The 13,554-nt window shown below is 38.2% G+C and overlaps 1 protein-coding gene across 3 annotated transcripts in view; it reads left to right on the plus strand.

Annotated features, from left to right (window-relative positions):
• SGCZ (sarcoglycan zeta) overlaps nucleotides 1-13,554 on the plus strand; it is a 486,118-nt gene that overhangs the window by 119,358 nt on the left and 353,206 nt on the right. Inside the window, exon 1 of one of the 3 annotated variants that reach the window (XM_054203219.1) lies at nucleotides 4,918-6,233. The exons of the other annotated variants lie outside the window; for them this stretch is intronic. The gene's annotated coding sequence lies outside the window, so the exon portion shown is untranslated. Of the gene's footprint in view, nucleotides 1-4,917; nucleotides 6,234-13,554 lie in introns of those variants that run through there. 3 annotated transcript variants of the gene reach the window in all.

The raw sequence follows: 13,554 nt of genomic DNA on the forward strand, positions 1-13,554 counted from the left end.
CACCTGACGGATTGTTGGCTTCTGCTTGTTAAGAGAGTGTCCTCTCTGATGAGTAAACCTTCGGAGTAATGGAATAAAAGATTTTCAAGGAAAGTTTAGATCTACAGGAAACTTTTATCAATACTAATATCAATGAGTCTGTGAAATACTTCTTAGGAAAACCTTCTTCAAGCTGTTCCATAAGGAATAGTCAATCCAATAAAAGACATGAAAATGTACATGAGAGGAGAAAATATATTGTTTCAGGTAAGGCATCTAAGAAGGTTGGTTTGTTCTCAGGACTTATGAATTTAATATTTGAAGAATGAAAAGTCAAAGAAATATTTTCAGTTCAGCAATAATTCAAACTTTTTTTCTAATCTGCAATGTCAGTCAATATACCATCTCTTACTAGTATTGTTCATCTCAAACTTGTATTGTATATTCAGAAGCAGTACCAAAACATATCAAGACTTCCTGGATAAAAGACAAGAAGCTTTTTATTATTATGGCTTACGTATTTTGTTTCTAAACTAATGCACAGTTTTAGTCTTATTCCTCTCATATTTCCTACAACAACATTTTATTTAATTTTTATTCTTTATAGCAATGCTGATTTAGGACAAGTTTTGTTGCCTTTGGCATAAAAGCATCCTGCTGGAAGGGGCTCTTGCTGTTGAAGTGCAAGAATTACATCATGGCAGTTGTTCCATTTAAAAAAAATCTCCTTCTAAAATGATTTAAAAAATCTGGTCATACTAGGGGAAAAAATAAAAAGAATGACATTTTAGGCTAAGAATCTGTTGCTTCAACCAAGGACCTTGCCATTTTTCTAGACCATACAGCATTAATTAATGTTAAGTGGGTCCAATTTACTGAGAACTGTCACATTTCTTTAAAAAATGCTCCACAAACACCATGTACATACACACGTGTGGATGAGAAATGTCAGTCTTTATGCAGTAGGCACATCTTATTTTATTTTTCCACATGAGGTTTTTTGTTCCGCATTTATGAATTAATGTGATATCTACTGGCACATGTAGTTTTAGTGTACTGACAAAAACTAGATATATTTGGCAGATAATTGCATTTTCATGTTTGTATGCATCCTTAAGACTCAGTTCCCGCTTTTGGTTTGAATGCAGATGTCTTTGAGAAGGTACAACTTATTATTCAGGAAGCATCCTTAACTGTATCAAAGGGGAAACCGATGACTACAGTATATTGCAACAAGGTGGCCTTTTTTTGCAGCAATTAGCGAGAAGCTCTTTATGAAGTGAGAATTGTGCAGCAGTACTGAATAGGGAATTCAGAACTGAGAATCACTGGAGTCCTAAGGACTCTGTCCTCAGCGATTGCTTAATGTAGCTTAAATTGCATAATGGGAAAAAAAATCTATTTCGTGTTATAAAAATGAAACAAATGTTTATTTTCTCGTTAATGTTTACTGTAGTGCTACTATGATTTTGGTGTAAAACATTTATTTAAAGATTAATGCAAGCATCTGCTCAGCTGCGTATAAGAAATGTTGTATCAGGCAATGAGAAGCTGAACAGTTTTCTTCTGTTCCATCAAATCTGTTTTCTCCGTGATACGTGCATACGCAGACAGGCCCAACTGAAAAAGTTGAGAAGACGGATAAAGGAGAAGGGGCTTCTGGGCACTGGAAGTGAGTCTTACGGATTTGCTGCAATGTGAACTAGATTAAGTGATTGTACAATATGACATTTGGAAAAGCAAATAAACTGGGACTAATTAAGATGGAAATTTCATTAAGATGGAAATTTCATTAAAAAAGATCTCCTCTTCCTGCATGTTTCACTGTGGCATAGTGTTAAGGAACTTGCCTTTGTCCAAAATCTTACCATGTTTAATTTAGTATTGTTGGGCACGCTCTACTTCTGGCTTCAAGACAAAGAATATATTTTATGCAGAATTCTTAGGAATATAGAAGACAGGTCTGAAGTGAAGGCTTTATTAAGCTGCTAATTAATGGACTTGACAGCTGAAAACGACAAAGTTTATGAGATATTTGCCGATAATCCCTAGGTGCAGTACTGGTGGAAAGTAGAGGGAGAAGAGAGGGAGAGAAGTCTTTTCACTATCGACAGTAGCAGTATGAAAACAGTTGCTCCCGTAAATGTAGCTGCGGATATTTTAGTATTAGCTATAATCAGCGTAAAGAATACTCCTGGGAAAAGGTTTGGATCAATTTACCAGTTACAATTCTTAAATGCTTCGAATTATGACCAAGACGTACATTAGCTTTCAATTGTACAAATTGTCATTGCATTTTCCTCTGCCTTAAGGGACAGAATATCGTAGTCCTTCTTGATTGTAGTAACCACCCTGCTGCTATTTGGTCCTCTCTCTATGGCGCTCTTCCTGATGTTTTTGTATTGTTTCTTTGGTGGCTATGTAATTCTGCTCTTTATGACAGTTGGCCTGAAATAGGAAATTTCTTCTCTATGACTAAGCCTGTATGGTACCAACTTTACTGTACTGTATTTGCTACACACCAAACTTTTCTTCTTTTTCTGCAAGCCATGCAGAAAAAGGGCTGTAGTTAATGATGGCCTTGTCATTTTGCTGCCCGGCTGTGACAGCCAGAGTTAGCTATAGGCTAAATCAGAGCCCAGCGAAACACAAGCTCTGTGGCTTCAGAAAGTCTCCAATCTTGCAGAGCCTGTTACCCATATCATAGTTGTTTCAGCAATTTCTGGGTTCCGTCGAAATCCCCATAAAGTTATTGAACTTTTGAAGGTGTCATATCCTTGATAAAAGGCAAAAGGTCTGCTGCGGTACGTGTTTCCTGCTGGCATGTTGAACTAACTGCCAGTCCAAGCCTGTGAGGCTTTGCTTGTTGAATCATAGTAGCAAGAAAAAAATAAAGAAAAAGCAAAACCCCACTGCTGCTAGAGACTTTTCCTTTGTTCTATTCTTAGAAATTTGGAGGAATTACAAGAATTTTTAAATAGCTCAGCTTACTTCTCATGGTGATCCTGTCACATAGTTTTCACAATTACTTAATTTGTGTCCACATTACAACAGCAACGTCTGCTGGAAAAAAGGCAGCTGAATCACAACGTCGAATTCAAATTTTTTCAGAGTCAAATATATGGCTAGACTAGTTAATGGAGTGTATGACAATCTAGCTATAGCTGTGATTCCTAATAAAAATTAAAAGATGTTAGAAAAATTGCATGCGTGTCGAAGTGTTTAACGTCCATATGACTAGAGAGTTAAAGAAAACAGAAATGAAAAAGCCTCAGGAAGCAGCCCGATTCATCTTTCTATTCATGATTAAGCCACACTAAAGGAAATATAAAACCAGTTCTAGTGTTGGTCATATCCGTAGCGCAAAGAAAATGATGCCATACATCTGAAGCATTGATCAGACTCCAGCTCCTCCAGGAGTTGTCCTCAGTTTGAATGGTGTATGTTGGTTTCAAAAAAGGAGTCACACAACTACTGCAAACCAGTCCTTGGACCTCTTGGGAGTGATGGTAACCAAGTAAGTGGTAACATTTATCGTCTCTCAGGTCGAGGTCTAGAGCCTGAACGGTATTTAGTTAATAAGTACAGTAAGTATATATACACCTTTTGAGGACTGAGCCATAAACCCCATATAATCTTTTTTGTAATGAATATGAATCCCAGGAATAAAAAGTCCAAATTTTACCATTCTGGGCCTATATGACTATGAAACTGTGTTCTACTGTGTGAATGAAGACTTAAAAAAAAAAAAGAAGGACAGGAAGGAGGCTCCTCAAGAGACAACAGCAATGACAGAGCGTGAAGAAAATGTGTATACGCGCATAATGGCAAATGCTTATATGCATGTAAATAATTCCATTGGCAGTTCGTGTCTCTGGGCTGGGAAAGGGAAGGTATTAAACAATGCCAAACACGCTATGTAATTATTTGGTTGTGAACAGATACTACTCTTTTTTTTTTTTTTTTTTTTTTTAGATAAGTGAAACTGTAACCAGTCGTTATCAGTCTTACATTATTGTACTGCACAGCAAAAAATGTCTTTTGAGAACTCCATAATAATTAACTGTATGACTAAAAGTAGCCTTCTGAGAAATGCCAGAGTATTCTATATATCTTTATGATACATAGGCAGGGTGTTCATTCCAACAGCTGCACCTAGCCAAAGACTTGCGTTATAAAGGTATACAGTTAAGATTTACAAGTGCTCCACAGATATTGTGCAGCATATCTTCTGATTTCGTAAACATATAATATTTGCATTTGAATAAAATAATTTAGCAAATTCACGGTAGGAAGAGAACGAGTATCTAGTGTTCAGTGTAAGTTACTGGATGGCATAGACCTGTTAGGCTAGTTTCCATTGCTGAATTTGCAAAAAGACCGGATTGCTCAGGCTGTCCTGTCTGCTAATGTACGTGACAGATCAATTCACTCACCTAAACTTTATATAGGGATCACTACTGAAATGCCCTGTAAATTAAATCTTCACATTTGCTAGTTCTCAGCAAGCCATCAATTTTGGATGACTTTTTTTCAGCTGAGAAGGTCAATTAGGTTCTAAGGCACAATATTGCTTTTAAAGTTTACAAAAACATCTGTTTTAATGGTAACAGTAGGTGGGATCAGTGGATGTCCTATGAACTACGTATACAAAATTAACAGTCTTAGTTTATTCTGCTAAGGGGGAATGTGTCGAAGGAGCAGCAGCCTTTTAATTCCAATGGTGTTCCCTGGCGGGGATCTGCTTATCTGTAGCTCAGCCAGTCCCCAAAAGGTTGAAGCCAAGCAAAGGTCCATTTGGATGAAAGCTGGAAAAAGAGAGATTAAGAGGACTGAAGTCTGTTGGGGTTTTTTTTTTTAGCTTGTTTTCATGTTGCAATGACAAGCTGGCTGGTAAAAGGAATCAGAAAATACAAGCCTATAGATAAGTACAAACAACAGTTCTGTAAATCTGAGTGTAAACATCAGAAAGTCACACTGACTGGCAGCATTAAGCAAAATGTGTGTTTCTGAGGTGTTACTGGGTGGATTTATACCCTGTAGCATGCAAACTCTGTAGGTCTGGGTATACATCTTTGTAAAGAGTGATGCAAACGTCCTGGTTCGGGAGGGAATAGTCTAATAAGACCTTGCAGGACATAAAGAAGGCAAATGGACAAACACCATTTTGGAAAGGCAGATGGACTCGGTGATGGGAGAGTCCACTTTACCCCAGGGAGTTTGGATTCTTCCACTTTTACCTCTGATTCATCTTCCGCATCTTCTAAGACCTTTATATCCAGGATATACACAACTCTGTTACGAACTGTCCACCTTTCCACTGCCAAAGCGTTCATGTATCTCTGCAGATCAAGTTTTTGTACTTTGGGAGAGCACAGAAAACATTACTTGACAAGAAAATGAATAATCTGGAGAAAAGCTAACTTTCTGAGATACCAATCTTGAACTCTACAACAGTTTCTGTAGAGGAAAAAAGATAAAACAAGAGTGTACTGTAAAAGCAGACTATATCTTTCAAGCTATCTCCCTGTTGTTTAATCCTGAACACGAACCCAAAGAACCAGAAGTGTGGAATATTGCTTATCAGATTTTGGAAATTAGATGGCTCTATCTTACATGTTCAAACACAGATATTTCCCAATTTGCTACCAGCACCTTCTTGAAAAACTTCTTGAAATCACCGTAGTTCTAATCATGTTAGCTACGAAGACAGGGATGTGATGGTTTATAATGTAACAGATTATTTTCAAAGATTATTTTCAAGAAATTGGTTTTGATCTGAAATGTTATTGTATCTAGGGTTAATTTTAGGCTTAATTCCAAACACAAGCTACCAGAAGCTGTTCTTACCTACTCTTGCTTTTCTGTGCTTTCTCAAGGTGCTCGCCGGTACGTTAACCTTGCTTCTAAACTACCAAGACCTCCTGTCTCTGCCTTTCACCTACTGACCGTGAGGAAAACTGATAACCTGACAGTGTCCACCTGTAAAGGGGCTGACAGAGAGAAAGACGTTAACTACTAATACAAAAAAGGTGTTTGTTATTTCCCGTTTATCTCAGTGAAGTGACACCTGTCAGCAAGAATTGCTCCAGAGGATAAAAACCCTCTGCCACGGCCTGGCCTCTTATTTCTTGGCTGTTGTGTTTGCTGCAATTCTAAGCTAATAGCTGGAAAATGAAGCACATTATACTTTCTTCTCTAACCTGAGAGAAAATTTATCTCCAAGGTGATGCTGTGGAAAGCAGAAGAATAAGGTACGTGAAGCCGTTACTTCGTTGCTAATCTGCATTTAATGTCTTCGGTCTTTGACTGTAGTGTATGCTGTTGGTTTTCTTACCAGAGGATCATGGTGTGCATCATACTGAGGAAGCCCAAATGCTGCTCTTCAGCCATTCCTTTCCCTTTTGATGCACTTTGATTTCAGGAAACAAACCAAGTAGCTGTCAAGATATCCTTTGATTTTATGTTGTCTTCCAGGCTGGTTTGCTGTTTCTCAGAGTGTATTTCAAGAGAGATGGGTCTGGGGAAAGCACTGGTGTGGAAAGCAGGTTGTCAGAGACTGCTGTATTTTAATGTATAGTGATTTATTTTTATTTTTTTAAAATCCAGATTTATAAGCCTAAAAGAGCTTTTTCCTTCACATAACTAGATTATGGAAGCTGAAGACTCTAGTTGATTTTTGTGTTTGTTGTGTAAGCTTCGCAGAACTGCGTAGAAAGGATTGTGTGTAGTGAGGGAGGTTCCTACAAGTCAACCACTCACCCAGGCTCTCTCGCCCGTGTCTCTAGTGACAAAGAATAGTGCCTGGCCAACACACCCTGAACGCTCAGGCAGAACTGTAGCTTACTGGCTGCTATTCCTGTTGCTTAATCCTGAGAACCCATATGCTTACTGGTTTTGAGTATATCTGTCATGGAAATCGGATGGATACTTCTGGGTTTTTTATTTGTTTGCTTTGGTTTTCAAGTTAAAATAGTAGGAGGCAAAGCTTCCTTTAAAATGAACCCAGTAAAAAGAGGTATGTTTAGAAAGCAAAGCATATCATAACATTCAGTTTTCTGGATAAGCCTCTTGACAGTCCAACCAAGGCCAAACTTGGTATTTTAAGTTCTTAATAATAATCTACTCATGCACTGAGGAATCCTAGATAAAAGACTACTTGTGCTCTTAATAATATATTTAGTTAGCACTGTTCAGAATGAGAATGTAACATATTCTCATGAATGAGAATATAACAACATTCTCTCCCATATGAGAAAATAACATAAAATGTTCCTAGAGATATGTGTCAATCTCATTTTAAACGCTGATATCATCACTGAAGAAATGGAACCAGTGTCAGTTACTTGCTTTCATGCTTGAAAGGTAAAAAAACAACAGTGATTCTGTGGAGAGGGTGTTGGTGCAGAAGAACTACGTTCTTATTTATTTATTTCCTGCTTCAAAGATGATTTCTTCATGTTGTTCTTTCTATATATACTCCTTTCTTTTTTCATCTCTTGCCCTGATATAATGGTTTTTATTTACAAGTAATCACATTGAAACAGTTACAACTGGTTTTACTAGATCAGTTATGTCCATGACACCAATCGTCGCTATTGACGGTAAATCTGTCAGCTATTAAAGGTAAAAGAATGGTTCCAGTACTCTTAGCGATAAAGTTAATGAATTTCAGAGGAAGAAATTATAAAAAATTTCTTTAATGATTAGGCCTCAAATTTTCTTCTTGAGATAGGAAAGTTTAATTGACCCTTATCAGTTACACATTGTGTCAGTGATTACGTTTTGTTTTGCAGTGATGTGCAAATTCAGTGTCCAAAAAACGTCATCCTAAGTAGTCCTAGAGTTGTCTCATAAATCAAAATAGAGGATATGTTTGTTGGGATGAAATTCCCACGACCAAAGTTCAGTGTTGGCACATAGCAACGTAGCTATTTCCACCACATGTGTTGTGTACGCAACAAAAAAACCACCAGACTGCACTACTGTCATACGCAAAAGTTTGGTTTCAAAGCTGTATTGATTTAATGAAGGGAATGCTGAACTGCCTGCTTGATAGCGATATAAAGGCAGGCCATTAAGAAGGGAAAAAAAAAAAAAGGCGGGGGGGAAGAGAGCAGCAAGTTACTGTAATTAAGACTCTCGTGACAAATACAAGTAACAGCATAGAAGATCAAATTGGAGAAGTCGATAGCTTGCATAAGTTGGTGATAACCAGTACTTGCAAACACTAACATAACATTACAGACAATTTATAGCTAATTTTGTGTTCTAGTTTGCCTATACATCTTTTTACTCTTCCCAAGAAGCTGATGAATGATGATTCGGGAGAAGTGAGATTGGCTTGGTAGGATTCTTGATTGGCCAAATTTTTCTGCTGTCTCCCTGGAATAAGCCAGCACATCTCTTAAATAATGGATCTGATAGAGATTCTGACAGTCCAATCAAGAAAGATCAACTGCTGAGAAGAATCCAGGATTTAACTACATAAATACTGGTTCAAATATTAAACTTGACAGAAAATGCTTTTTATTTGATTGAAAGTAAAACTAGCTAATCATTGCGAGCTTGTGTGAAATAATATAGAAACTCAGTAAGTTTAAAATATTTCTGCTTATTGAAGTTCAAGATACTCACCCACCAGCTTGTACTGCAGTATCTGTGGATGCTCCTGCATCAATGTAATCTTGGCCAGGCCATAAATCTTCATTTTAATATAAATAATAAAAAAGTCTCTTTCCCAAATATAGGTTAATGAGCTGTTACGGGTTTGTAGCACTCCTTCTAGAGGATGGTGGCTCGGACGTGAAGGCTTGTAGCAGTCAGGCTGGATACCTTCAGTGGTATTGTACATTTTATCACTCACCCCTTTGTCTTTCTCGTGCTTCTTTCAACAGCTATAGCTGCCTTTCTCTTCTCACTTTCCTTTTCAACTGGTTGACTTCTGCTGTCTAACTTACATTAATCTTCAGTCTGATCTTAGCGGTTCCTTCTCCAACCCAGCTCGATACGTTAGCATTACTGCTTTTGAGGCTAGAGACAGGTATTCTCATAAGGGTTTTAACACCTACAAGTCTGACCTTTCGAAGTCCGTATTATGTTCTGTTTTTTGCCTCTTCACGCTTGTGCTGCAAAATCCAAGAGGTGCTTGCTTTCTGCGTTCTCTCCACTGGAAGCACAACAGCATGCAAAAATAGAATGATGGCCATGTGTAGCTTTGTGAGGGGCTTCTCTGTATTTGTGCATACAAACAGAAACTGCAATACGCACATATTCTTTGAACAATCTATTATTTGCCTGTTTATAAACCTTTTTTACGTTATAGTATAAGTGTGACAGGTTCATTCGATAAATATATCTTTGTATGGGATTTGCACTGGTAGAATAAAGGAGTTTAATTATGGTACAGTGTGAACTGCTTGCACAGAAATGGAGGAAATGTTAGACTGACACTGTGACAAAGGTGACTAACAGAAGAATAAGGAGTTGTGTACACAGGCAAATGCAGATTTTGTATGAGTTTACTCCACAGCTAGACAGTAATGATAAGAATCTGAATAAGAAACAATAGCAATAGGCATTAAATTAATTTCACTTACTGCAGCTGCTACCCAACACGGTAACAGGATTTTTTTTTTAATATTAATTGGATTACAAAAAGAAAATGCATGCTGACTCTAGCTTTTTTATTTCTTCTGGCACTCTGCGTGGTCCTGATTTCTGTTTGGGAAGTTGCAGTCTGAAACTCCATATGAAACAGAGCTGCCTATCTGAGACATCTTACATCCATTAAAAATATTCAAGCAGAGAACCCTTTTTGCTCAGCAGGATTTGAAGGGCATTGCTAAGAAAATAGAAATTTCTAAAATTATCTAATTTTATGTTGAACTGAAGCCATATGTCACAAAGATGAAAACATGCCACAGTAACTGACATCGGAGCTCTTCCTTTTGCCCCAATTGAGTTAGTTTAAGTACAGAGAAATGTACTTAATAAATCTATGGAGACAGTGATTCATTTGTTTCCCTTTATTTAGATTCAGAGCGGGATGGTTTCCAAAGGTACAAGATATCCAGTAATCCTAATAAAGTCAGCACAAGCTGAAGGTGTTTCGTACTGCTGGAAATAGGGCCATAATGATTTAGTGAAAAATATATAGCCTGTTTAAACAAATACAGCATAGAACAGTGTTTATCAGATTTGGATAGACAGCTAGTCAGAAGTCTTATGCAGAGTAGGACCAGATTGTAATGAGTTACATTCATCTATCATCATTCTGTGAGCTCCAGAGAATTTACTACACAAATTACTTGGGTTTGCATGCATTGCAAAAAGCATTAAAAAAAAAAAAATTATCCGGGAGAAAAATATATTCCATGGCTAAGAATTCAGGAACAAATAGCTTAAGAAATTTCTGCTGGCTTCTTGGCAAGAAAATCTTTGAGCCTTCCTATTCCACGTTTGTATTTAGCAGATGAGGTTCAGTCCTTCACAGCTCCTGTTTGAATTGTGTCTGCTCTGAAAGTGCTCTGCACTTCAAAAAACCAGTGCATCCTAGCCCGTCAGAGCTTCTGTCCATGGCGTGTGTTGAGTTGCATCTGTAGATGTTTCGCATCTGTAGCCATACAAGGCAAAAATAAGCTTTTGCTTTTCAGACTACTTTGCTGCACTGATTTGTCAAGCCTAAGAGGAAGCACATTCTGTACACTAACAGTACAGTTTTCTAATTTTCACTGGAACAGAGCGAAGGGAGTTGAGTTGCATAATGGTCTCTGCAGATGAAACAAAGACCCTCAGGTCTCAGCTGTGAAACCTTCCTTGCCTGAATTCTGATGATGCACTTTCCTCTCGGATAGTACAGTGACTGTGAAAAGCTGACGGTCCCTTTTGAAGTGAGAGCACCTTTGTTTACACGCAAAGGAGGTGCTATTGCTGGAGACTGGCAAAAGCAAAGTTATATTACATTTATCTTCTATGTCTGTATTCAACTGAAGGCAGGAGTTCTGTTCTCTGTGAGATTTTGCAGAACAAAGCAAACATAGCTTCATCTTAGGGCCTCTTTCAAAGAGAGAAGACGATTAAATAGAGTTGCATGATACCATATGCGTCCAGAAAAATAGTCAATACCATTACACACTGAAAATTATTTTTACAGTACTTCCTACACTTGGGACTTTTTAGTTGAAAAGAATTTAATGAAATGTTACTAAGTTTTTACTATAAGCTTGCTCTCTTGCTGTTACTACATATTTTGAATAAGCTGTATTGACACAGTAACTGTATATCTGGATTTAGTGGTGTATGTTCAACACTTGAAAATAAGACTATAAGGAATTTAATATTTTCTAGTTGAATACCTGTCCGAGTAAGGGCTGGCTTCGTGTTTTCTGAGAGATATCTACCCTTTATTTAAAAAAAAAAAAAAGTAAGTAATCCCAACACAAACCCCTCAGTGACAGTGATTCCACAATCAGTCTGTGCAATCTGTTCCCTTACTTCATTGTCCTCTCCTTTAGAAATATTCTCCTAATGTCTAACCTGAACCTAAGCTCAAGTATGATCCCTTTCTTTTGCTGTCGAATGTGAATGTTGACAAGAGTTTAATTTGGTTCCTCCTTGTAGCTTTCTCTGTATTTGAAGACCGTTGTGTGGTTCCTCATCAGACTTCTCTTCAATTCCAAGCCCTTCAGAGGGGGACTCTCCTCTTAGTGCCTGTCCACGTGGCACAGCCCCGTGAGCCATAACAATCTACAGAAGGAACTGCTAATATACTGTTGTTCCAGCATCCGATTATAGTATTCCTAATGCCCTATTAGGTAGCATCTGAGTTAAATATATTAGTTCTGCTGTCAGTTTAAAGAGCAATGGAGTGAAAAATGAAGATAAGGCTCTTGCTTTCTCTCCTAAATATCAACTACTTCTTTTATTCCATATATTTATTGAACCAAAAAGTTTATACAGAAGTTCTGAGTTAGTTACAACCTGACGGCGAGCTGTTACGGTGCATTTCTTCTACAGCCTGATTCTCAGATTGTTACCTAGAGACATTTCCAAAATCCTCTGTGGTCCTGCTTTAAGACGGTACAAAAATATCTTCAAGTTCCTGGCATAAATCAATCTGATGGGAATGTTATCGCAAATAACCGTATCATAACAGAACATGTGTTGATGTTTCTACAGTACTCGTAGCTTTCCATCAAGCACAAATCCCGTAGTCTTTTGCAAGATAAAAATGATATTAACACCCTTATGTACGCTGGTCTGAGTCTGGAAATAGTAATATTTGTGAATTTGCCCCAGGAGGGAATTTACCAATTTCATGGAAATATGTTCTTCGTATCATGGTGGAAAGGCTTGCCTTTAGTGGAGGAGGGGTTGAAGGGAAAAATTATAGAGTTTTCTGTGCTGTCCTAGTAATAGGCTTTTCTCTAATCTGTAGTTAGTATTTTGCAGAGCTTGAATACAAATTTAAGGCTCCTTTTTCGTCTTAAATGGGTAGAAACTTTATATTCTTGGCACTTTTCTGGAAACCTAATTCTGTGTGCATTTGTAATTTGACTTAGTAATATTCACTTATTTGAAAAGGCCACAGCTTCAGAACACCGGTTGGATTTCAGTGGGTAGTTAACATAAAAATAACACCTGTGACAAAGATGGGCTCGTATTTGACCAGGTTCTTCTGTTCCTTGCTAGCTATCTAAAAGCATACTGATAATTGCTACGCAAATGTCTTGCAAATGCAGCCACCATTTGGTTAATCAGTTGAAAGTAAATAAAGAAGGAAAAAATGCTACTTGTCATTCTTTAGAATGGACAATATGGCTCTTCCTAAATCTGTCTGACTTCTTAGCAACAGTTCTCAACATGCGTGTTTGTAGGAACAACGAGGTGTCTCTGTCACAAGCCTCCCGAGGATGCAATTCCCCCCAGTGGTTTCAGCCTTTTCCTGGGAGGCCCTTGTTATGCTCTTCGGTGTCCCCCTAGTCTTCAGCATTCTGGTCGCTTCTGTCTTCTGATTTACTTAAATAAAAATTGCGCTGCTACCTCTGTAGTTGAAAGTAAAAATGATACTTCAGGCAAGTGGTGGTCACAGTGGCATTTGCAATTTACTGCTTCCGGTGACCTGTGTGCTATGAAAAGGGAATACTGCTTCCTCTGTCTCTGTTTCCTACACTGCGTTCTTTTTCTATGTCGTATCCTCTCTGCTCTGCCATGATAATCTGTTGGGCTGTTGAAAAGAGTGATATATTAGGGAAACAATGATATGAAGGAAAAAAAAAAGAGGAAAGTGCTGCTCTGATGTCCTTTTCCACCAGGTTTGCTGACATAGCAGCTTCTGCAGAGCACTGCTCTCAGGAGTCCTCTTTGCTCGTGGCGGTGAAAGCAGACTCGTGCCCTGGTTATCCTGCGCCTGGGCTCTCTGCGGCTCCTGCAGCCGTGAGACTGGAGGAGGGCGAGCTTGGCTGCCTGGGGGGGCAGCTGTGCTAATGCCGAAACAGAGCCAAATGCTATTACTGCCTTCTGTGTTGTCACCGGGGGCGTTGGTACAGCCCCCAAGCTTCTCGAAATGCAACT

Source organism: Rissa tridactyla, chromosome 5 (assembly GCF_028500815.1).
Source record: "Rissa tridactyla isolate bRisTri1 chromosome 5, bRisTri1.patW.cur.20221130, whole genome shotgun sequence".
Taxonomy (NCBI): domain Eukaryota; kingdom Metazoa; phylum Chordata; class Aves; order Charadriiformes; family Laridae; genus Rissa; species Rissa tridactyla.